Raw genomic sequence first — 26,102 nt, 5'->3', positions numbered from 1 at the left:
TGCAAGGGGCATTGATCATCGAACATGGCTGCTCTTGTCTCCTTATGTAAAAGACTTCTTCCGTTTAGTTAAAGGACTTAGTTTCTAATATTTAAATTCATGACTTCACCTTCCTTTTCATTGTAACTTCATTGACATTTGTGAAATGTTTTTCCCTTTCTATGCAGGAAAGGATAGACAAGGACACGTGTACAATTTTGGCTACACGGTTTAAGAGCTTGGAATATTTGGAAAGGATTCAGAAAAGACATAAATTTGATGAAGAAGTAGTGAAATAAAATCTATGGGGAAATGATTAAAAGGCAACATTGATAGGTTTTTTTTTTAAGGGTAGTCAACAATGTTTAATGTGCATTACGATGATATTCTACTTGGGATTCATTCTTATCTCATTCTAAGGTACCAAATAGAAAAGTTTTCTAGTCAAAAAATTGTGAGTGTGAAAACTTCTCTATTGATTTTATTCTCTCATAATAACCTTTCTCTCTTAAATGCAGTCAACAACTGGGTTTGAAAGCATGATGTGAAGGAATTTGAGTGAACCCATTCTAATCAGAATCAATTACAGGAAACTACAAATACAGCCCTATAGCATAACTCTGCTTTAGGCTAGGATACTTTCTAATCCCCAAGTCTTGTGGTTACAGTTCTTTGCACTAATTTATCTTGCTTCCACCTCCCTAGTCCTTAAAAAATAAAGTCTTTTCTTCTTTGCACCTTAGGAACACACCTATTTGGCTTCTCATGGAAACTGCTGCCAGTATGGTAAGTTCCTTCATCAAAATCAGCAAGTGGTCCACGGCTTTGACTTTATTCCTCCTTGACGTCTTTGACCCGCTAAAGTCCTTGTATGTGTAATCAATCATCTGGAATTATATTTCTTCTCTGTCTCTCTCTCTCTCTTTTTTATTGCTCTACTGTTTTTCAGTACCCTGCATTTTATTTTAGATAAATCTGCTTCTTACTTAGGACTTATTATCTGCAATATCTTCCTACAATATTCCTTAGAGTCCAAAAATATAACTTACGCTCTTTGCCATGGAAAAAGCTTGTAATTTCATGTTATACAAATTAAAACACTTGAATCTAGATTTGCTGGCAAGATGGTGGTGTCAATATAAGACTGTATTACAAAACAGAAAATAATTCATAAATAGGTAAAATATAATGTAAATATAGTAAATATAGATAATATAACATAGATTAGCAATTAAAAAGATGATGGATACCATGTGCCTATCATATATATATTAAAAAAATTTTTTATACAGCAGGTTCTTATTAGTCATCAATTTTATACACATCAGTGTATACATGTCAATCCCAATCGCCCAATTCATCACACCACCCCACTCCCACCCCTCCACCGCTTTCCCCCCTTGGTGTCCACACCTTTGTTCTCTACATCTGTGTCTCGATTTCTGACCTGCAAACTGGTTCATCTGCACCATTTTTCTAGGTTCCGTATATATGCGTTAATATATTTGTTTTTCTCTTTCTGACTTACTTCACTCTGTATGACACTCTAGATCCATCCATGTCTCAACAAATGACCCAATTTCATTCCTTTTTATGGCTGAGTAATATTCCATTGTATATATGTACCACATCTTCTTTATCCATTTGTCTGTTGATGGGCATTTAGGTTGCTTCCATGACCTGGCTATTGTAAATAGCACTGCAATGAACATTGGGTGCATGTGTCTTTTTGAATTATGGTTTTCTGTGGGTATATGCCCAGTAGTGGGATTGCTGGGTCACATGGTAATTCTATTTTTAGTTTTTTAAGGAACCTCCATACTGTCCTCCATAGTGGCTGTATCAATTTACATTCCCACCAACAGTGCAAGAGGGTTCCCTTTTATCCACACCCTCTCCAGCATTTGTTGTTTGTAGATTTTCTGATGATGCCCATTCTAACTGGTGTGAGGTGATACCTCATTATAGATTAGATTTGCATTTCTCTAATAATTAGTGATGTTGAGCAGCTTTTCATGTGCTTCTTGGCCATCTGTATGTCTTCTTTGGAGAAATGCCTATTTAGGTGTTGTGCCCATTTTTGGATTAGGTTGTTTGTTTTTTTAGTATTGAGGTGCATGAGCTATTTATATATTTTGGAGATTAATCCTTTGTCCATTGATTCAATTGCAAACATTTTCTCCCATTCTGAGGGTTGTCTTTTTGTCTTATTTATGGTTTCCTTTGCTGTGCAAAAGCTTTGAAGTTTCATTAGGTCCCATTTGTTTTTGTTTTTATTTCCATTACTCTAGGAGGTGGATCAAAAAAGATCTTGCTGTGATTTATGTCAAAGAGTGTTCTTCCTATGTTTTCCTCTAAGGGTTTTATAGTGCCTGGTCTTACATTTAGGTCTCTAATCCATTTTGAGTTTATTTTTGTGTATGGTGTTAGGGAGTGTTCTAATTTCTTTCTTTTGCATGTAGCTGTCCATTTTTCCCAGCACCATTTATTGAAGAGACTGTCTTTTCTCCATTTTATATCCTTGCCTCCTTTGTCATAGATTAGTTGACCATAGGTGTGTGGGTTTACCTCTGGGCTTTCTATCTTGTGCCATTGATCTATGTTTCTGTTTTTGTGCCAGTACCATATTGTCTTGATTACTGTAGCTTTGTAGTATAGTCCCTGATCCCTCCAGCTCCGTTTTTTCCCCTCAAGACTGCTTTGGCTATTCGGGGTTTTTGGTGTCTCCATACAAATTTTAAGATTTTTTGTTCTAGTTCTGTAAAAAAATGCCATTGGTAATTTGAGAGGGATTACACTGAATCTGTAGATTGCTTTGGGTAGTATCGTCATTTTCACAATATTGATTGCTCCAATCCAAGAACATGGTATATCTCTCTACCTGTTGGTATCATCTTTCATCAATGTCTTATAGTTTTCTGCATACAGGTCTTTTGTCTCTCTAGGTAGGTTTATTCCTAGGTATTTTATTCTTTTTGTTGCAGTGGTAAATGGGAGTGTTTCCTTAATTTCTCTTTCAGATTTTTCATCATTAGTGTATAGGAATGCAAGAATTTCTGTGCATTAATTTTCTATCCTGCAACTTTACCAAATTCATTGATTATCTCTAGTAGTTTTCTGGTGGCATCTTTAGGATTCTCTATGTATAGTATCATGTCATCTGCAAACAGTGACAGTTTTACTCCTTCTTTGCCAATTTGTATTCCTTTTATTTCTTTTCCTTCTGTGATTGCCATGGCTAGGACTTCCAAAACTATGTTGAATAATAGAGGTGAGAGTGGACATTCTTGTCTTCTTACTGATCTTAATGGAAATGCTTTCAGTTTTTCACCATTGAAAACAATGTTTGCTGTGGGTTTGTCATACATGGCCTTTATTATGTTGAGGTAGGTTCCCTCTATGCCCACTTTCTGGAGTGTTTTTTTATCATAAATGGTGTTGAATTTTGTCAAAAGCTTTTTCTGCATCTATTGACATGATCATATGGTTTTTATTCTTCAGTTTGTTAATATGGTGTATCACATTGATTGATTTGCATATATTGAAGAATCCTTGCATCCCTGGGATAAATCCCACTTGATCATCTTGTATGATCCTTTTAATGTGTTGTTGGATTCTGTTTGCTAGTGTTTTGTTGAGGATTTTTGCATCTATGTTCATCAGTGATATTGGTCTGTAATTTTCTTTTTTTGTAGTACCTTTGTCTGGTTTTGGTATCAGCGTGATGGTGGCCTCAGAGAATGAGCTTGGGAGTGTTCCTTCCTCTGCAATTTTTTGGAAGAGTTTCAGAAGGATGGGTGTTAGGTCTTCTCTAAATGTTTGATAGAATTCACCTCTGAAACCATCTTGTCCTGGACTTCTGTTTGTTGGAAGATTTTTAATCACAGTTTCAATTTCATTACTTGTGATTGGTCTGTTCATATTTTCTATTTCTTCCTGGTTCAGTCTTGGAAGGTTATACCTTTCTAAGAATTTGTCCATTTCTTCCAGGTTGTCCATTTTATTGGCATAGAGTTGCTTGTAGTGGTCTCTTAGGATGCTTTGCATTTCTGTGGTGTCTGTTGTAACTTCTCCTTTTTCATTTCTAATTTTATTGATTTGAGTCCTCTCCCTCTTTTTCTTGATGATGAGTCTGGCTAATGGTTTATCAATTTTGTCTATCTTCTCAAAGAACCAGAATTTAGTTTTATTGATCTTTGCTACTGTTTTCTTTGTTTCTATTTCATTTATTTCTGATCTTTGTGATTTCTTTCCTCCTGCTAACTCTGGGTTTTCTTTGTTCTTCTTTCTCTAGTTTCTTTAGGTGTAAGGTTAGATTGTTTATTTGAGAATTTTCTTGTTTCTTGAGGTAGGCTTGTATAGCTATAAACTTCCCTCTTAGAACTGCTTTTGCTGCATCCCATAGGTTTTGGATCGTCGTGTTTTCCTTGTCATTTGTTTCTAGGTATTTTTTGATTTCCTCTTTGATTTCTTCAGTGATCTCTTGGTTATTTAGTAACGTATTGTTTAGCCTCCATGTGTTTGTGATTTTTACGTTTTTTGATCCCTTGATCATTATGTAGTGTCCTTCTTTGTCTCTTGTAATAGTCTTTATTTTAAAGTCTATTTTGTCTGATATGAGAATTGCTACTCCAGCTTTCTTTTGATTTCCATTTGCATGGAATAACTTTTTCCATCCCCTCACTTTCAGTCTGTATGTGTCCCTAGGTCTGAAGTTGTTCTCTTGTAGACAGCACACATATGGGTCTTGTTTCTGTATCCATTCAGCAAGCTTGTGTCTTTTGGTTGGAGCATTTAATCCATTCACGTTTAAGGTAATTGTCGATATGTATGTTCCTATTACCATTTTCATAATTGTTATGGGTTTGATTTTGTAGGTCCTTTTCTTCTCTTGTGTTTCCCACTTAGAGAAGTTCCTTTAACATTTGTTGTAGAGCTGGTTTGGTGGTGCTGAATTCTCTTAGCTTTTGCTTGTCTGTAAAGCTTTTGATTTTTCCATCAAATCTGAATGAGATCCTTGCTGGGTAGAGTAATCTTGGTTGTAGGTTCTTCGCTTTCATCACTTTAAGTATATTATGCCACTCCCTTCTTGCTTGTAGAGTTTCTGCTGAGAAATCAGCTGTTAACCTTATGGGAGTTCCCTTGTATGTTACTTGTCGTTTTTCCCTTGCTGCTTTCAATAATTTTTCTTTGTCTTTAATTTTTGCCAGTTTGATTACTATGTGTCTCAGCATGTTTCTCCTTGGGTTTATCCTGTATGGGACTCGCTGTGCCTCCTGGACTTGGGTAGTTATTTCCTTTCCCATGTTAAGGAAGTTTTCGACTCCAATCCCTTCAAATATTTTCTCGGGTCCTTTCTCTCCCTCTTCTCCTTCTGGGACCCCTATAATGTGAATGTTGTTGCATTTAATGTTGTCCCAGAGGTCTCTTAGGCTGTCTCCATTTCTTTTCATTCTTTTTTCTTTATTGTGTTCTGCAGCAGTGAATTCCACCATTCTATCTTCCAGGTCACTTATCCGTTCTTCTGCCTCAGTTATTCTGCTATTGATTCCTTCTAGTGTAGTTTTCATTTCAGTTATTGTATTGTTCATCTCTGTTTGTTTGTTCTTTAATTCTTGTAGGTCTTTGTTAAAGATTTCTTGTGTCTTCTCGACCTTTGCCTCCATTCTTTTTCCGAGGTCCTGGATCATCTTCACTATCATTATTCGGAATTCTTTTTCTGGAAGGTTGCCCACCTCCACTTCATTTATTTGTTTTTCTGGGGTTTTATCTTGTTCCTTCATCTGGTACGTAGCCCTCTGCCTTTTCATCTTGTCTATCTGTCTGTGAATGTGGTTTTTTTCCACAGGCTGCAGGATTGTAGTTCTTCTTGCTTATGCTGTCTGCCCTCTCATGTGCCTATCATAAATTTGAAGTATTTCTCCTAAATGTATGAGACCATGTGGAAAAGCAAAACTGAAGACCATTGTGTAATTATCTTCCTGCAAGAAGCAGAATGTTCCCCCTCCCTCCTCCATGCAGGAGAGAAGAAGACAAATGCCCTGGTAAAATCCCACAGAAGACCCTTTTTTCTCAGAGTTAAAAATTGTGTTTTCCTAAGAGATGGAAGCCCACAGGGAATTGAGAGGCTAATGAAGCATCTCCATTTCACTACCTAGCACCTCTGTGGACAAAAACATTGCATCAGGTGCATTAAGAGTGAACTACTTCAAAAACAAAAAGACCAGGGATTGCCATGGACCTTTCTCCAATGGTACTATCTATATTTATGCAGAGAGATGACTCATGATCATGGCTCTGCCAGTGATGAGCGGTTCATTTTCCTTCCCACTCTTTCAAATTAGTAAGGGTATGTACTGTCAAACTTTTTCCCCCTTAAATTCAGATCTGATGTTGTCTTTAGGAAATATTTGAGTTTTGAAGTAATGCTCATCTTGGTGATAAGTAATTCAATTCTTGCCAGCCTATACCACAACCCTGGACCAGCATGGGAGCTTCTTAGAAAAGAATGAAGAAACAAAGAAAAATGACAGTGAGTGTGCAAAAGATCTTTCGTATCAGTAGAAGGGTTTCAAGAGATTTATCTCTTCTGAATATATACTTTAAGAAATATTCGCAAAATATTTTAACTCTGTTTTCAAATATAATACAAAATTAAATGCTGGAAAGGGTGTGGAGAAAAGGGAACCCTCCTACACTGTTGGTGGGAATGTAAATTGGTACAACCATTTTGGAGAACAGTACAGAGGTTCCTAAAAAACTAAATATCGAACTACCATATAATCCAGCAATCCCACTCCTGAGCATATATCTGGAAAAAACCATAATTTGAAAAGATACATGCACCCCAGTGTTCATTGCAGCACTATTCACAATAGCCAAGACATGGAAGCAACCTAAATGTCCATCAACAGATGAATGGATAAAGAAGATGTGGTACATATATACAGTGGAATACTACTCAGCCATAGAAAGAAATGAGATAGTGCCATCTGCAGCAACATGGATGGACCTAGAGATTAGCATATTAAGTGAAGGAAGTCAGACAGAGAAAGACAAATATCATATCATATCACTTATATGCAGAATATAAGAAATGATACCAATGAGCTTACTTACAAAACAGAAATAGACTCACAGACATAGGAAACAAACTTATGGTTACCAAAGGGGATAGCAAGGAGTGGGGGATAAATAAGGAGTTTGGGATTAACATAAACACACTACTATATATAAAATAGGTAAACAGCAAGGACCTACTATATAGCACAGGGAACTATATTCAATATCTTGTAATAACCTATAATGGAAAAAAATCTAAAAAAAGTTGACATGGATATGTATAACTGATTCACTTTGCTGGACACCTGAAACTAACACAACATTGTAAATCAACTATATTCCAAAAAAAAAAGAAAGAAAAGAAAAGACTAAAGAAATTAGTTTCCATGAAAGTCTTCAGTGTAAAGGGAATAATCTGAGTTGAGTAAAGAATGCAGAAAGATGAAAGACCCAGATGCTGAATAAAAAATAATGAAGGAGGCAGATGAATAGATTTGAGCCAGAAGAAAAGTAATTAATAAAAGGTAAAGACAAGCCACACAGATTCTCCTAGAACAAAGAGGGAAAAATGAGACTCAGGATCAGAAGATAATAATAAAATACACATCTGATCCTGTAGATTGTAAGCTTCTCAAGAGATAAACAATTGGAACCACAAAGTCATGATCCATGAAAAAAAATTGAAAACCTGGACTTCATTAAAATTAAAAATTTCTGCCTTGTGAAAGACTCTGTCAAAAGAATCAGAAGCTAAGCTACAGACTGGGAGAAAATATTTGCAAAAGACACATCTGAAAAAGGACTGTTATCCAAAATGTACACAGAAGTCTTAAAACTCAGCAATAAGAAAATGAACAACCTGATTCAAAAATGGACAAAAGACCTGAAATGACACCTCACCAAAGAAGATATACAGATGCAAATAAATTTATGGAAAGATGTTCAATATCATACGTCATTAGGGAGTTGCAAATTTAAATAGTCAGATACCACTACACATCTATTGGAATGGCCAACATCAAAAACCCTGTCAACATCAAATGCTGGAAAGAATGTGGAGCAACAGCATTTATTGCATGTGGAAATGCAAATTGGTACAGCCTCTTTGGAAGGCAGTTTGACAGCTTCTTATAAAATTAAACGTATTCTTACCATATGATACTCCTTGATATTTCCCCAAATGACTTGAAAATTTATGTCCACATAAAAACATGTGCAAGGATATTTATAGCAGCTTTATTCATAGTTGTCAAAGTTGGAAGCAACCAAGATGTCCTTCAGTAAGTGAATGGATAAATAAACAGTGGCATATTCAGACAACAGAATATTAGTCAGTACTTAAAAAGAAGTGAGTTATCAAGCCATGAAAAGACATAGAGGAATCTTAAATTCATATTACTATGTGAAAGAACCCAGCCTGAAAAGGCTACATACTGTATGATTCCAATCATATGACATTTTGGAAAAGGCAACTATGAAGACAGAAAAAAGATCAGCTGTTTTCAGGGGTTAGGGAGGAGGGAGGAATGAGTAGGCAGAAAGCAAAGGATTTTCAGGGTGAAGCCATTCTCTATGATACTACAATGGTGGAATATGTCACTATACATTTGTCCAAACTCATAGAATGTACAACACCAAGAGTGAACTCTAATGTAATCTATGGGCCTTGGGTGATGACGTGTCAGTGTAGGTTCATCGATTTTATAAATGTTGATGGTGGGGAGGTTGTGTGTGTGAGGGGACAGGGGTATGTGGGAATTCTCTTTACTTTCTCCTCCATTTTGCTGTGAATCTAAAACTGCTCTCAAGTCTATTAATTTAAAAATATAGAAGAAACCATTTCTAACCTAAAAATTTCAGTGGAGTTCACTGCTACGTAAGGATGATAGTTGTATAACTCGACTACCTGTGTTTTATCTCTACTCTGTCAATATCAGCAGCAAATTCCTAAAGAACAACCAAAAAATGTTCCAGTTTTCCGACTCTAAGCACATAATAAGCAGAACTGACCACCTAGATGACGTACATATCCTTGAGAGAGGTAGAGGTATCACAGTGGAGAACACCCAGGGACAATGATGTTGGTGATTTCTGGATGGCTGGAATGAGTAAGAGAGGATCATTTAATCTGAATATTTAAAGGAATATATTTGCATATCTTGACTGTGATTTGTGATGCAGAATAAATTGATCTTTGTGGGAGGGTATTGGTGATCAGGCAACCTGGCATAACCCCTGTCCTTTTACAGGCACAGATAACTAGTGCAGAATTTTCTAGCCACAAGAACAAGGCGATGAGAGATTTGTCTGAATAAAAGGTAGAGACTAATACAATCTTTGGCTTTGGTCCACAGGGCCTCAGCATTTAGGCTCTTGAATTTCAAGCCCTGATGGCTCAGACTCAGCACCACTTTGAACTTATACACAAACATCTGTTCCCCAAGGTCTCCCCACAGTGCCTGAGGGATGAGTTTTCCAGGCAACATGTATTCTCTACTTGAAAAACCATCTCTCTTGTCTTCTGCATCTTCTATCCCCCAAGTAAAGAAATCTCCCCTTCTCTCAGTCCAGAAGTCTTCCCTTAATTTTTGTCATAGGATTCTGGCACTTCTTTGATGAGGAAATTTCACCTTGCTGCATATCCACCTGTCTTTACGAATCAGAGGCTGCTCAAGCACTCTTAAGGAAAGAAGAATCACACAGCTGTGAAGGTTGGTAGCATAACAAATTTATAGTTTCCAAACTCAACAAGGCCCTGAATATGGCTTAGCAATTTTTTCACTGGTTTCCTTCTGACATTCCTCATTGCAAATTAAAAACTTTACTACTCCATTTAATCCCCATCTCCTCGCTAGCAGGAGATGATCTTTCATTTTAATCATGCTATTCCTTTGCCTACCTTGGCAAAGCTTAATTACACATAAAGAGATCTCAGTTTTGCCTCTTTTTCCAAGCAAACTTTTTGATCTCCACAAGTGGAATTGAGCACTTCTAGCCCTAAGGAAATAGCATGTTTTTAATACCTTTGTTATAGCACCATCATTGATATAATCGCTTTGCACATGTCTACTCACCCCAGAAGCTAGTAACAAAGGGGGTGCACGGACTATTTTTTATTCAGCTTTGCATCCCTAAGGCTGAACACCACAGTGCTGGGCACATGGAGAGCTGGAGTAGGCAGATGGCACTTTTGTTTGCCCAGAAAATTTGATTTGGGAAATCACATTTATTCCACTTCCTATTGGTTTTCTAGGTTATTATTTAGAGTATTGTAGTTTTTCCTCCCTCCCTCCCTTTAGACATAGTCTGATTTGGTTAGTCATGTCTTATTTTGAGACTGATAAACAAATATTGGGAGAGGGAAGAAAACTTCCCATTTGCTAGACTTGCTAAGTTGAGATGATGTCTTCCTGGAGCTGCCAGTGACTGTCATCTCTGATGGGGTAAGAAAGAGAAAAATGAAGATATTCCCAGAAACATCTGGGGTTAATAAGTCCTAAACACCCTCTCCCAACAGGGATCAAAAATGACCTCAGAAATGGCAATTTCTAGTCCTTTCCCTATTATGAGGGCTCATGAGGGCAGGAAGGTCTGTGGAGCTCAGAAACATACCCATTTATCTCAGGCAGACTTCATAAAGGAGACGGTAAAGGTAAACCTCTGACTTGTCCTTTCGCTTGGAGTGGGTCTACCTACTCCCCTGGGAGGGTCCAGAGTGGACACTTGGAGGGACTTGCACTCCTAGTGATGGTCAGTAGCTACATCAGACCTACTCTCCTATTGAGGACAATTAGAAAATCAGACTAAAATTTAACAAACACTGGGAGCAAACAAGGAGTTGAAAAATTATTGGGTCAAGATTCAGATACAGATGGATATTGAGAGAAGCAAATTTAGAATTTAAAGATAACAAATAATAATTACACGTGTCATTATAAGAAAAAATAAAATCAAACTAGTTAAAACTAAATTGGAATTTTTTGGATGATGTAACTCTGGGCATGTGTCACCCTATCATAATGCCAAATATGCCCATATTTCACGGTTTCAGGTGATGTGCAGACCTCATTCTCTTTGCCTTTCAGCTCTGTTTAGTGAACAGGTACCTATAGAGTTCAGTACCTGCTATGTTCTTTGTTCGTTGTCTCATGAGTGCACAGAACAGACAAAAATCCCCTTCTGTATGGAGCTTGCATTCCAGTTGGGAAATAGAGACAATAACAAATAAATATAATAAATAAATTAACTTTATAGTTGATTAGATGGAAATAAGTGATACCAAAAGATAGAATGAGGTAAGGGGACTGGGAGTGCAGGTTGTTATTTTAAATAGGTTGGTTGGGGATACTTTTTTGAGCAGGTGATACTTGAGCAAAGACTTGAAGAAGGTGAAGGAATTGGCAATTAGGATATCCGAAAGATTGTTTCAGAGAATAATGGCCCTAACATAGTGGGTGCTTTACGTCTTCTTTGAATAAATAGAGATTAGTAGAAATTCAATCAGAAGGTAATAAAGAGTCAGATGTCCTTGTAGGTCCTTGTCGGCTGTTGTGAGGACCTTGGCTTTTACTTTCAATGAGATGGGGGCTACTGGAGGGGCAGAGGAGTGACAAGATCTAACTTTTGTTTTAAAAGGATCACTCTGGCTGCTGTTGAGAACAGGCTGTAGAGGAGTCAATGTTGGAAGTAGCAAGACCACTCTGAAAACCACTGGGGAGGAATCCAGCTAATTGATGATGGTATCTCCAACCATGCATGGAGATGATGACAAGAGATACTTAGTCCACGTAGGATTTGAAGGCCATCAGGATTCTATGATTGATCAGATAGTAAATCTATGAAGAACCAAGGAAGACTCTCAGAATTTTAGCTTGAGTAACTGGAAGGATAGACTTGCTATCAAGTAAGATAGGGAAGAATATAAACGGAATACTTTGGGAAAGGGAGCCAAAACTAGTAGTTCCGTTTCGGACATATTAATTTGGATACAGCTATGCCACATCCTAGCAGCTGTTGAGTAGGCAGTTGGATATACAAGTCTAGAGTTCAGGATAGAAATCTTGGCAGGAGATTAAAAAAAAAATTAGAGTCATTTGCATATAAAGGGTATGAAATCAAAGAGACTAGATGAAATCACCAAGAGATTGTGTGTTGTTAAAGAAGAATAGAAGATAAAAGACTGAGCCCTAGGCCAATCCAAAGTTAGGACATTAGGGAGATAAGCAAGCATCCATGGAAGAGACAGAATTAGTGACCCATAAGGTCAGCTGAAGGAGGGTTTATAGGGCCAGGGGAAGAAAGTGTATCAGTGAAGAGGGAGTGGACACCATTGTTAAAATCTGCTGAACAATGAGGTCACTGGTCACCTTGACAAAGGCACTGTTTGGAAGCGTGCAAGAGAAGCCTGACTGGACATGGTTGGAGAGACAATAGAAAGAAGTGAGGTAAAGAGAAGTTATAATCTTCCGAGGAGTTTTGTAGGGAAGAGGAGCGGACAAATGGGGTGGTAGCTGGTGGGAAAAATGAGGTCAGAGGATACAGAAACAGATCCCACATTACTTTTACTTAATGTGACCTTTTTAAAAGCCAAAGATTTATCACTAAAATATAACTTTCCAAAGGTGAATTTTCAAAGGCCAGGACAAAACTCCATTTAGTGTGTATAAGCTTGGTTAAAATGTTATCTTTTGCCACATTACATTAAAAAAAACCTAATATATCGATTACAAGCTACCTACTGATATATTTTATTTTTTGATGAAAAGAAACTGCAATATATTGACCTTTACCTGGTGATTTTAATTGAATACGTGGAACACTTCGAGAGATCCAAGAAAATGGATTTATAAAAGATAGTATAAATGCTCTGCAAAAACGTAAATTTTCTCAATGTATTTACAATGCATTGTGCTAAATGATCTTTTTCTCCATTGTACTTCGCACAAAATTGAATATATATGATATTAAACACATACCCTCATTTATTAGATGAGGAAAGTGATGCTTAGTTACATACAAAAGGCAAGTTGTAGAAGACTGTACATATACTATAGTCTCCTTTCTAAAACTTCAGCTTGAATTCTAGATGTTACGGACGAAAATCTTTGGCATTTATGTTTATATTAGTTCTTTACATTCATTGCTTTGCATTATTTCATGCATATATATCCCTAGACTGGAAACTTTTTGAAAGGAAGAACTTTTGTATTGCTATTTCTTTTCCATACGTGCATCACACCAAATTTGGTACCATAAGTGTTCAACAAATATTTGCAAAATTTATGAATAAACATCCTAAAATATTATGACTGCTATCTCCTAATTAAAGCAAAGAGTAAAAATCAGAAGATAACTGACTTTAGTTATAAGATATAAAAAAACTCAAACTGTCTTTCTAGACATTTAGTGCATCAAAAGTTAGGGAGTGGCTAAGATAATACAATGGCTCAATCGTCTCCATCAGCTGCTTTTCTCCCTCTTACAGTTAAATCACTGTGATGCCTGACAATTTTTGAAAGCATTTTAAATCTTTTTTTTGCCATATCTTTTATCATGAGACAGAAAGCTTTTTTCCTTTCTCACAGTTACCCGTCAGAGCCTTTGTTCACTGGGATAAGACAGAAGGACTTCTTTACACAAGGAGGTCAAAGGAAATATTTGCAAAAAGGGAAATGTATAATCATTCTGTCTTAGGATGCTAGAATGAAATTTAGCAGCAACGTACTTTTCATGTTTAGTTTTTAATTTTACCTCTTTAGTATTGGCCAAAACCCAGCACTGAGCTGTTAAACTTACTGTCTTTACTCTCATTATACCCACTCCTTTCCTTCTCATTGCCTTTTGGTGCCAAATTTATTAATTTTTATTTTCTGACATAAAAGCTGCCGATTCCTAACTGTTCCCCTTCCCTATCTATCAGTAGTGTTTCTTGACAGTCCTGTGGGGCTAATGACAGCTTTGTAAAATAAACTTGTCACACGTAGCAGTAGTTGGAGAAATAATACTTGAAGTAAATACTTGTAAAGACCTAAAACTTTTAGGACTCTGGCAGATGAAAATGGTTTTGTTTGGAAAACAGTATAATCTGAGTCAGAAAATGTCTATTCAGAAAGTACCCTTTGTTGATATTCCTCAGCCTATCCACATAGGAAGATCACCTCTCTCTCTATAACAGGAAAGACAAGCTATGCGCGTATTGCTAATAGGTTACCAAGGGAGCTGACCCAACCACAGGAACCCCGAACGTGTTTAATGATGAATTTTATAGTAGGCACTCAGGGACTGCTGTAGACTAGCTTACTCATTGTGCTTATTTGTAACTGAGTCTCAGTTTCTTTCTCTTCAACATGAAATAGTACATTGCTTTCTCCTTTTTTTTTTTTTATTGAGTAGGAAATTCTCATAACTGTCTATCAAATGGAACAGGCACCTGAAAGTTTTTGTTTTCAAGTGTTATAAAATGTCACAGTTTCCCAGGCGTATAGAGTTTTAATAATTGGTTCTGTAATGTTGCTAAGAACTTCCCCACATTGCACAAATATTGGCAGGTTTCCACACCTTCCTCCCTTTCCTCCACTTAATTGGGATAGCTTCATACTGAGAAAGGACGAAAAGACCACAGTCTTATTTAACAGTACGACAACTTAACCATAAGCCAACACTCATCAGGAACATTCACTGAAGGTACTACAGCTGGCCACATCACTGTCTGTCTCACCAACTGTGTGAAGGGTAGCCCTCAGATGATGGCTGCTTACACATTACACATTGTATGGGTAGAGCTATTTCCCACCTAGTACATGTTTACTCTAACTCATTCTTTACATCCTTCCCTGGAATAAACATTTTAAGTCCTAACTAAGTAAAAATCTTGCAGTAGCTTGTGATGACATGACTCCTTAGCTAGACATACATGAGTTTACAGGGAAGGACCCAAGTCTATGTTGTAGCCTCATCTCCTGACACTGATCTCATGTAGTCCATGCAGCATCAGACTAAGCTACTCACTGTGACCGCAGTCTGTTCTCTTTGCCTGATGTTCTTCCCCTCCTTTTGTATTTGGTGAATTTTTGCTTACTTTCAGCTCAAATATTGACACCACTCTGAAGCCTTTCCTTTTTCATGCAGAATTAGTCACTCCCTCATTTCTGTCACCATATATATGCCCCTTATAGCATCACATTGTCATAAATAGTTATTTGCCTGTTCCTCCACCCAAGAGTCAAAATTAGAGCTTATACGTGGTTTGTCCAGCCCCAAGCACAGTGCTTGGATATCATGAAGGCTCCTCAATGTTTAGTGAATGGGTGGCTCCTGTTAGTACTTTTGTTTTAGTGTTATTTCATAAAATACTACTCCCTTATATCTGGAATACTTTTTTTCAAATATTTTATTAAATAAAATAGCATATAATTTGGGATGCCCTTTTTGTCTTAAGAACTTGAAGTTGACACATGGATGTAGAATTATAAAAAAAGAAAGGATGATGAATGATAATTGGCCAATTCCATGACTGTGGATTATACTATACATCCTATGTGGAAAAGTGCTCTCCCTGTAAGTCACATAAGAGGCATCAGTTCTCTAGAGAAGCAATAAAATATCCTTCCCTAGTGTTTAGGAACCTTGAATGTCACAAAGGTCTTCTTATGGGCTAAATGAAATCTTTCTTAATGAAGTTTAATTCTGTTTCTTGGTTCATTCCTCAAGGATAATTGATAGTGGCTGAGTCTTATCAGTCAATTAACAAATAAGCAAGTGCTATTTATTGAGTTCTTACTACATGGTCACCACTGTAATTACAAAATTGGGAAACCTAAGATGTATAAGACATCATGATTTTCCTGTTGCAGTTTCAATTTTCTTCTGAGATGCTACATGGAAAAATCATTCAATCATTAATCCAAAAATGTTTATTGAGAATCTGATTTGTTCCAGGGACTGGAACAAAGGGACTAGAGTTACAGGAAGAAGACCTGATCTCTGCAAGAAATGCAGAAATAGAGTTTATTCTCTCCCCAAATTTACCCTTCCTATTATGAACACTTGCACTAAAATGTCATAAGTTTTGTTTGAAGCATGGTTGCTGACCATATTCTGTAGCTATAGTAGAGGTCATGGGTATTAGAGTAGCATTGATTGTTGCATGTATCAATTATGTGTTGCCACGATAATACTAACAAACACCCGCCAAACTTAGTAGATTAAAGCAATAATGATTTATTATTACTCTCAAATTTATGGGTAAGTTGATTCTGCTGAGCGGGGCACTCTAAGGCTTACCTATGTATCTTTGGTTAGCTGTAGGTTGGCTAGGTGACTCTGTTGACATTGACTGGGCTCTCTTACTTGTCTAGGGTCTCACCTAAGACAAATGACTAGGCTTTGCTTAATGTGTCTCATCCTCCAGCAACCTAGCCTGAGCATGTTGACGTGTTAGCAAGGCAAAGGCAGAAGAGGCAGATGAAGAGAGAAAGAGCAGAAATGTGGAAGGAATTTTTCAAAACTTAACTTGAATCGCATTTATTCCATTGGCCAAAGCAAGTGACTTGGCCAAGCTCAGCATCATAGTATATACTAATGGGCATAGACACAGAAAGACATAAAAAATGTGTCCACTAACACCATGAATCTGCCACAATAGAGTAGCTAAGGCTTGAGAGGTGGGTTCCAAGCCAAAGTGACCAGAACGCTTATGTTAAAGATTTTCCAATCCTTTGCCCCTTCGAATGCAGGATGTATGGGAGGTTGAGTTGATCTTACTTATACAGATGATGATCTGATGGATATGACTGCAGAATCACTAATTGCACATAAGCATCCTTGCAACAAGTGAGTTTTCTGGGCAAAGACAGAGGCTATGGGAGTATGAAGAACCCACCTATATCACAAATCTGTTTTCAAAGTTCATGTCTATAGTTTAGCAATAAAGACATTTCTCTGCTCCAGCTGCTGCCTATATGGTTCTTTTTGGAAGAGCAATTTCCCATTATCGCACATAGTTGAGGGGCCATCATGCCTAAAAGGCCTGAGTTATTGGCATTGTTCAAGTTACATACTGTTATGGGTTGAATTGGATCCTCCAAAAAGATATGTTGAAGATCTAACCCTCATTATTTCAGAAGGCTCTCTTATTTGGAAACAGTGTCATTATAGATGTCATCTTAATTAGTTAAGATGAGATTATACTGGAGTAGGTACGATAGACCCTTATTTCAATATAACTAATGTTCTTATAAGAAGAGGAGAGAGGGCTTCCCTGGCGGCGCAGTGGTTGAGAGTCCGCCTGCCGATGCAGGGGACACAGGTTCGTGCCCCGGTCCGGGAAGATCCCACGTGCCGCGGAGCGGCTGGGCCCATGAGCCATGGCCACTGAGCCCATGCATCCGGAGCTTGTGCTCCGCAACGAGAGAGGCCACAGCCGTGAGAGGCCCGCGTACCGCAAAAAAAAAAAAAAAAAAAAAAAAAGAAGAGAGAGAACCATAGAGAGGAGAATGCCCTGTGAAGGTACAGAGAAACACAGGGAGAAGACAACCATGAGATGACAGAGGCAGAGGTTGGAGTCAAGGAATACCAAGGATTGCTAATAACCTCCAGAAGCTAGGAGAGGGGCATGGAACAGATTCTCCCTCAGAGGTCTCAGAAGGAGCCAACCCTGCTGGCTCTTTGATTTCAGAAATCTAGCCTCCAAAGCTGTGAGAGAATACATTTCTACTGTTTTAAGCCAACCAGTTTGTGCAAGTGCCTTTGGAATTGGGTCATGGGTAGGATTAGCCCCAGGAGAGCTGTTCTGGGTGAGGTACCAGTGCCCAAAGCTCTCCAGAACTAGAACCCCCAGTTTCTCTTCCTCTCCTGTGACTAACTCTCTAGGTATGGCATAGCTTTAAAAAAATTCTCAAAACTCATGTCTTATTTAGGCTATTCTCCCAGGATTATCGGAGCCAATTGCTGTGCACCTCTGTCTCTAGGAGACTGCCAAACCCAGCAATCCCAGGGTGACTGACCCGTCCTAACTTTACTGTGACATTTTTGGTTACTATTCTGGCTTAAAAAAATCACACATTTATTCTCTGAGCACCCCAGTAGGGCTGCTTGCTAACTACCCATCTAAATAATTTTACCTTGTGAGGCTTTAAGCGCGTCCCATGTCCTTCTGCATCCCCTCACGCACTGTTGCTTGTGTTCTCTAACTCCTTCAGCCTCTATTACAAGGACCCCCAGGAGCGCCTGCTGGCCCATCTTGTTCTCTCGTTATCATCGGGGATGAGGATTCTTGTTTTACAACCCCTAGAAGAAGCCTTCACTTCTTTCTATGTTCCCAAGGTGCCTAGCACACTGTCAGGAGTGTACTGGTGCTCTCCACCGGGTGATGAACTGATTCTTGACCTTTCTGTCAGGCAAGCAGTTGTCATAAATCCATGGAGAAAGTCCTCTGGAGCTTTATTGGTGGTGGTGGCGTGGGGAGATGAATTAAAGGGAGGAAAAGCATTACACAGAGCTGGCAAGGCAGCTGTCTTTATGCTCCAAGTACTATCTGTCCCAGCCATTGACCAAAGGGCCCTGGAATGATTTCCATTAGAGTCACTTCTCAGTGATGTTTGAGAGATACTGGATTCTAACTGGTAAATAGGAGATGGAACATATTGGGGAGTTGGCCCAGGAGACATGTTACCTAGTGTAAGTACTAACTCTTTGTTCTAGTTGTAAAGCACAGCGCGCAGAGGGAGGGGGGATGGGGAAGGGATGCTTCCAGCAAGGGGAGGTAGAGGTCTGGGGAAAACAATCCCCCTTTGTTCCAGCAGCAGCCTCTGAATAACCGGAAGCAGTTGAGGGGTCTCTAGGGAGAAAGGAGTTCAATCAGCACGAAGGTATCAAAAGTGAAAGGGTAGAGTAAGACATGGAGGAACCAACTTCGGCAATTTCTTAGGCTGATCTCTGGTGGGAGACCTGGGGTGTTTCTTTCCCCAGTTTGGTCTGACAGGTGAGCAGGTACGTCTGGATTTCTGCTTCATCCATGAAAGATTTCATATTATAGAAAATATACTACGAATACTTAAATTTTTTTTTTTTTTTTTTTTTTTTCAGAGCCTAGGGAGCTTTTTACAGAAGCGATTAAAAAAACCTCTCCAGCTTTGATCCACTCCTTTGCAATGTTTTGGTTTTAAATCAGACACGAGTCCTCTATAAAAATAGCAAGCAAATTTCACAACCACAGATATACATTTTAAAGTGTAAATGTTCTTAAATTATATTTAGACTAAATCAGGATTAGCTTCATGTTTTTAAGTAAAAAAGCCTCCTATAAATTATGAATATATTTTGATTTGGAGTAAGTAAATGACTTTTAAACAAAGCAAAGTATTTTTATGCCAACATGAAACTTTACTATAAGAAAGGTACTTTTTGGTGCCAGTGTTTTTCTTCATGTTTAAGTATGAAGAAATGTTACATCTTCGAAACAGCAGGTAACCCTTGAAGCACTGACACTGCTTAACAAGGGACACATCGAGTCATTTCAGGTTTGGATCGTTTGGAAATAACCTCACGAGGTTAAGGACTCTGGAAGTGAAGGCCTCTGATTTAAAGGGATTTTAGTGTTTGCCCAGGTCTCTGTTTCATGGAAACTGTGGTTTCAAACAACATTACTCAAGCAAGATAGAGAATCTGCAACCTGTAAATCCCAGGTGGATAAGATGCTCCAAATCCTTAAAAGAGCTGTGGTGAGTAACAAGCTCTTGGACATTCAATCATTTTATCCTGTTGATGTCATGTTACCTGGTAACCACCTTAACTATTTAAGTATCTATTTAAGTATCTATATAGATACTTAAATATAGATACTTAATTATCTATTTTCCTAGATACTCCGAGAAATTAGAAAATAACAATGGAACATTTCTTCTATGGTACTATTCAACCATCAGCCAAGAGATTGAAGAAATCTTATTTGAAGACCCTACCCCTAAAACCTCTAAGACCTCTTTATTGCTCCAAGTCTAAAACAACTGTGAAGGAGATCACCAAGAAAATGAACATGTCTTGCTTTAGAAATTATAAATTAAGATGCAAATGCTTACTAGACTGAGAGATGGATTTTTCAGTGACCAGCCCCTTAGCTAATAATATTAAATCACAGATGCTAAGTGGGCAGGCCATTTCCCTCCAAAGGAAGATGGCTCACCAGAAAAATCCCTCCTGGCTATTTTGTAAGCCTCATACAATTCCCTCTGTTTTCCTGACATTTGCTTTTCACACCTCAACCAGCTTCTTGTCTTGTTTAGGATCCCCGTGGAGTCAATGTGAAGGCAGAGTGAGAGGAGGAAGGTGCCCAGTTGTTAGGCAGTGGCCAGTAAGGATGACCTACATTTCTGCTCCCAACGGTTGGGCTTACCAACTTGGAGTGAGACTGTGTAGGTCATTGCAAAGAGTGTAAGACACAGAACTTGTCTACAAGAAAAGAATTTTCAAGAGGCTTTGGGAATAGTTTCTCCTACTGAAAGAAAGGCGCTATCTCTGAAGGAAAGAAAAGAGAAAGCTTTAGAAATAAAGCGTAAATTCCCTTCTATGTGTTTAGATTCTTAAGTCTGCAGGGAAACAAGGCAGCAGGGAGCATCTACACACAGGATGATGAAGGCAAGCAGGGGGAGATTACCACTCATTACACTACTTGACATTAATTAAACATCTTTTAAATAAAGAAGGTGTTAGATTACTTTTCTATTGCAGGCAATATTTACATTAATTATGCCAAATGCCGAAACTGTTTTCTATAACCAAGTCATCTGCGCTTGTAATCAACTCATGCATTTTGGAGACCAACAGGTTAGGTTAGCAGAGGATGCTAGCAGGCTTTCCTCTGTGCATGTGAAATTAAAACGCACTGCTTGAGAGAGCTAGTCCTTCGTTTCCACATCAGATAACCCTCCCGTTTCTTTCTCCCCTGTGGAATCATCGGTGAGCATGATTCTGCTAAAGCACACTGGGGTGAGGACTCAAGTCCTCCACTCTCAGCTTGTGGCCTGGAATGTTATTTCCTGGGGCTGCAACTCTGACCAAGGGCTGCAATTTACATAAATTGCAGGTGACTCTGGAGTGTCCTTACTGTTTTATTATTGGTCTCCTGTACCTATTGATTTGCAATGCTTCTAATTTTGCACCTGGTAAGATGGCAATGGATATCATTCCATAGAACCCATGCTCCCCCGCCCCCTCCTCCATCCAGGCACCTACACCTCCTTCCAGGCACCTGTACCCACCTTATTCCTTCTCCCTGTAGATCTTTGCACATGCCAACTGCTAGACCTGGAAAGCTATTCCTTCCTCACTTTGCCTAGTTTCCTCTATTATATCTTCCCAAAGGCCCATGAATCTTTTTTTACAGGACAGCACAATGACAATTATACATTTGTAGTGTGATTATTTGACAAACTCCATTTCTCCTATTAACATATGAGCCTCTCAGGGACAGAGGTGTGTCTATTCTGCTCCACCAACATATCTCAGGATCTCCCATTGATCTCAGAGGGCCTGGCATAAAGAAGGTCTATAAAAATACACGTGGAATAAATTTAATATATGAGTGGAGTGGATGCATGAATGAAAATAAAACCCACACATATTGCATCCATCCAAATTATCCTCCTGCTTATAATATGCACTGGTCTTTCGATATTTTGATTACCTTCTTCCCATCATTGGAGAGAGGTCAAGTCCCAGCTCCTTCATGATGTGGTTTTTAACTATTAAATCCTCACCTAATCCCTTCTTTCTCCAAATTTCACATATCATGGATATACATGCCTTGCATTTATGGTAGGTTTTCCCCCTACATCTGTAAAATTTGTCTTCCTTAACAGATTGCAGGTTTATGATGACACAGAGATACTTTCTACCACGCTAAGCACAGCGTCTGACACATAGAAGATGCACAAATAAATCTGATCTATTTCTGGAATCATTGAGATTCTATCTCAGGCTATATGAAGCAATATATTTATGGCTATGAGGATAACTACTCCACTCTTTCAAAAATGGATTGGGTTGGGTTAGGAAAGAAGGATGGGGATAATGGCACAGTGAGAAAGACTGTATCTGTCTAGGTCTAGTCAGGAAAACGTAAACCACACCAGTTATTTTAACAAATACCTGAACACAGGGAATTGGCTAAACAGGTATGAGAGAGCTGAAAAAGTGAAATGGGGGCACTAAGACAGCACAGAGATAGTAAACACAGACAGCAATTACCATCCTCAGGGTTGGAAACAAAGTGAAAAAGTTGAGACCATTAGGATCTAGAAGCTTGGAGAAGGCACTCAGTGAAGCTGGGACTCAGAGTCTACAGCTCATCTGGTGCTGGTACACCAGAGAGGTCCCAAGGAGGCTGGTTCCGGGTGTGAGAAGAAGGTTGGAAACTGGAACCAACTGCTCCTGGAACAACCAGCTGCTGCTGGGGCGACGCTGATAAGAACAGGGAGCATCCACTGGTTCCCTCTCCCTCCACCTGCCTTCTAGTCTCATCCCGATGGCAGAACTTAGCAGCTGAGAAAAGAAACATGTACTTTGTCTCAGCTGTAGTGTCACACAGTAGAGTATAGATGGGAAGGCTTAGAGCTGAGAGACAACAGCTTCAAAACTGACACAGCAGGTTAGAGGAAGAACGAAAACTCCTGCTACGGTAAGCTGTCAAGAATGCAGATACTTGGCAAAATGTATGTAACATAGTAACCCTTATTTAAGTGATAATTCAGGATTTAAAAAATGACTTTTTATTAGCTAGTTTTAAAATTGATCACTCTGATATGAGAGCAACTTAAGAATCCATTGACAGATGAATAGATAAAGAAGATGTGATATATATGTACAATGGAACACAATTCAGCCATAAAAAATGTAATTCTGCAATTTATGACAACATGGATGGACCTTGAGGGTATTATGCTAAGTGAAACAGTCATATGCAGAAAGACAAATACCATGTGATTCCACTCCTAAGTGGCATCTAAAACCAAACCAAACCAAACCAAACCAGCGAACAAACGAAGTAAAACAAAAACAAACTCGTAGGTGCAGCGAACAATTAATGGCTACCAAAGGGAATGGGGGTTTGAGGGGTGGGAAAAATGAAGGAAGGGGGTCAACTGTATGGTGATGGATGGAAACTAGATTTGTGGTGGTGATTACTGTAATGTATATAGATATTGAACTATAATACTGTATACCTAGAACTTACATAATAAAAAATTTTAATGAAATTGATCACTTCACATAATTATTATTTTGGGACTAGTTTACTACCCTTTCCACAGAATCATAATTAGTAAATTATCTCACCTTGAAGTATCTGAGGAAGAGAAGTTTCTAGTTTCTAGCCCCTCTAAGCCTTCCTGGCCATTCTCTGTTCCTGATGCCCTTCTACCCTCCATCCCTCAACATACTCACCCCAAATCCAATCTCCACCTTTCCCTGCTTTACCCTGTGCCCCAGAAGGTTGACAGCTAGGGACTTAACACCCATACTTTATTGCCACGTGGATTCCAATTGGATTTGGCCAGTGGTATATATGAGCAGATCAGAGGAGAGAGAGGATGAGAGACATTGGGATACATTTTCCTGACCTTGAACCTCATTTGGTTGTATTTCTGGCAGTGGCTGCCATCTCTTCTTGATTACCACACCTGTTGTGTGGTCCCTTTCCATGGCTTCAGTACTCACTGGGTTCCAATTATATTATTTCTTCTCCTTAACCTTTTTCTTCTAAAGGTAGCAGTGGCTTTCTTCTCTTGGTCTCTGAGCACCACAAATTCTCTGTCCATTCCCTTAGTACTGTCCATGCCTCTATAAGTTTTCCTTTCTTTAAAATCTTTTGAATCATTGGAATTAGATTCTGTTTACTGGTAAACCTGAGTGATTCATAGGTGCACGGAAGCATCATCTAGGTGCCAGTTGCAACATCAGAAATAATGTATACGCTTCATATATTTATTTGTGTGACTCTTGATAAATGTTTGTTTTAATTATTGGAGCATAATCTACATGAGGGCAGGGATGATGATTGTACCCCCCACTATATTCTCAGCAAATAACACTGCATCACACAGAATAGTAGATAAATATTAGTTAATGGGTGATTTCATCCATTCAATAAATATTTATTGCATTTATTATATACTATGTACATTAATTGACATTGGGAGTACTATAGTGGGGAGGCAAGGGGCTATGTGGAAGAGGTCTCATGATAAAGGAATTGAGAATTATGGTGGAATAGCTGGCTGTGTTTGGAGTTACTTTGGATGGGTGGTCAGGGAGTGTCTCTTTGTGAAAGGTGATACTTGAACAAAAACTCAAATAAGGAACAAGCAAACTAAATGAAATGAGAGATGAACAGCTTCCACTAAAACCTGCAATAGCCAAGTGTACTACCATGGAAAATCATCAGTTCACAAAGAAAGACAGCAAGAAAAGAAGAAAGAAACAAGGGAACTATAAGACAGCCAGGAAAGAATTAATAAGGTGACATTAATAAGTCCTTACCTATCAATAATTACTTTAAATGTAGATGGATTAAATTCTTCAGTCAAAAGGCATAGAGTGGCTGAACATGTTAAAAGACAAGACCCAATTATATTCTGCTTACAAGAGATTCACTTCAGCTTTAAGGACTCTCACTGACTCAAAGTGCAGGAGAGGAAAAAAGTATTCCACACAAATGTAAACCGAAAGAGAACAGGGGTAGCTATATTATATCATATCAGACAAAGTAGACTTGAAGTCAAAAACTGTAAAAAGAGACAATGAAGGTCATTACATAATGATAAAGGATCAATTCATCAGGTGGATATAACAATTAAAAATATATTTTTTTTTCCTCTAAGTTTATAAACAAGAGAAGGGTCCTGACTATCTAACTCCTATTCAACATAATCCTGGAAGTCTTAGTCAAAGATATTTGGCAAGAAAGAGAAATAAGTGGCAACCACATCAGAAAGGAAAAAGTAAAATTGTCTGTCTGCAGACACTATGATCTTATATAGAGTAACACTCTAAAGATTCCACAAGAAAACCCTGTCACAACTAATAAACAAATTCAGTAAAGTTGCAGGTTATGAAATCAACATACAAAAATCAGTTGCATTTCTATACTCTAATAATAAATTTTCTATCTGAAAAAGAAATAAAGAAAACCATCCCATTTACAATAGCATTAAAAATAATAAAATACTTAGGAATAAATTTAACCAAGGAGGTGAAAGACCTGTACATTCAAAACTTTAAGACACTGATGAAAGAAACTGAAGAAGGCACAAATAAATGAAAAGTATCCTGTGTTCATGGATTGGAGGAATTAATATTGTTAAAATGCTCATACTGCCCAAAGGCATCTAGAGATCCAATGCAATCCCTATCAAAATTTCAGCAAAAATTTTCACAGAAATAGAAGAAAACATTACCAAAATTTGTATGAAACCACAAAAGATCCCAAATAGCCAAAGCAATCCTGAGAAGGAGAAACAAAGCAGGAGGCACACACTTCCTGATTTCAATCTTTATTACAAAGCTATAGTATGGTATTGATATAAAAACAATCACACAGACCAATGGAACAGAATCAATAGCCTAGAAATAAAACCATGAATATATGGTCAACTATATGGTCAACTAATAGTTGACATGGGGGCCAAGAATATTCGATGGGGAAAGTTGATAATTGGTGTTAGTAAAACTGAATATTCACAGGCAAAAGAATGAAATTGGACTCCTATCTTTCATCATTCACAAAAAATTAACTGGAAACGGATGAAAGACTTAAATGTAAAACCTAAAACCATAAAACTCCTATAACAAAACACAAGGAAAAATACCTTGACATTGGTCTTGGCAATGACTTCTTTGATAAGCAACAAAGCAAAATCAAGTGAGGCTGCAACAAACTACAAAGTGAATGCACAGCAAAAGAAATAGTCAACAAAATGAAAAGATAACCTATAGAATTGGAGAAAATACTTGTAAATCATCTATTTGATAAGGGGTTAATCTTCAAAATATATAAGGAATTTGTACAA

The sequence above is a fragment of the Monodon monoceros genome, unplaced genomic scaffold, assembly GCF_005190385.1.
Source record: "Monodon monoceros isolate NGI ecotype Baffin Bay Population unplaced genomic scaffold, NGI_Narwhal_1 Super_Scaffold_17, whole genome shotgun sequence".
Classification (NCBI taxonomy): Eukaryota; Metazoa; Chordata; class Mammalia; order Artiodactyla; family Monodontidae; genus Monodon; species Monodon monoceros.
Note: the sequence above shows the minus strand (reverse complement) of the source record.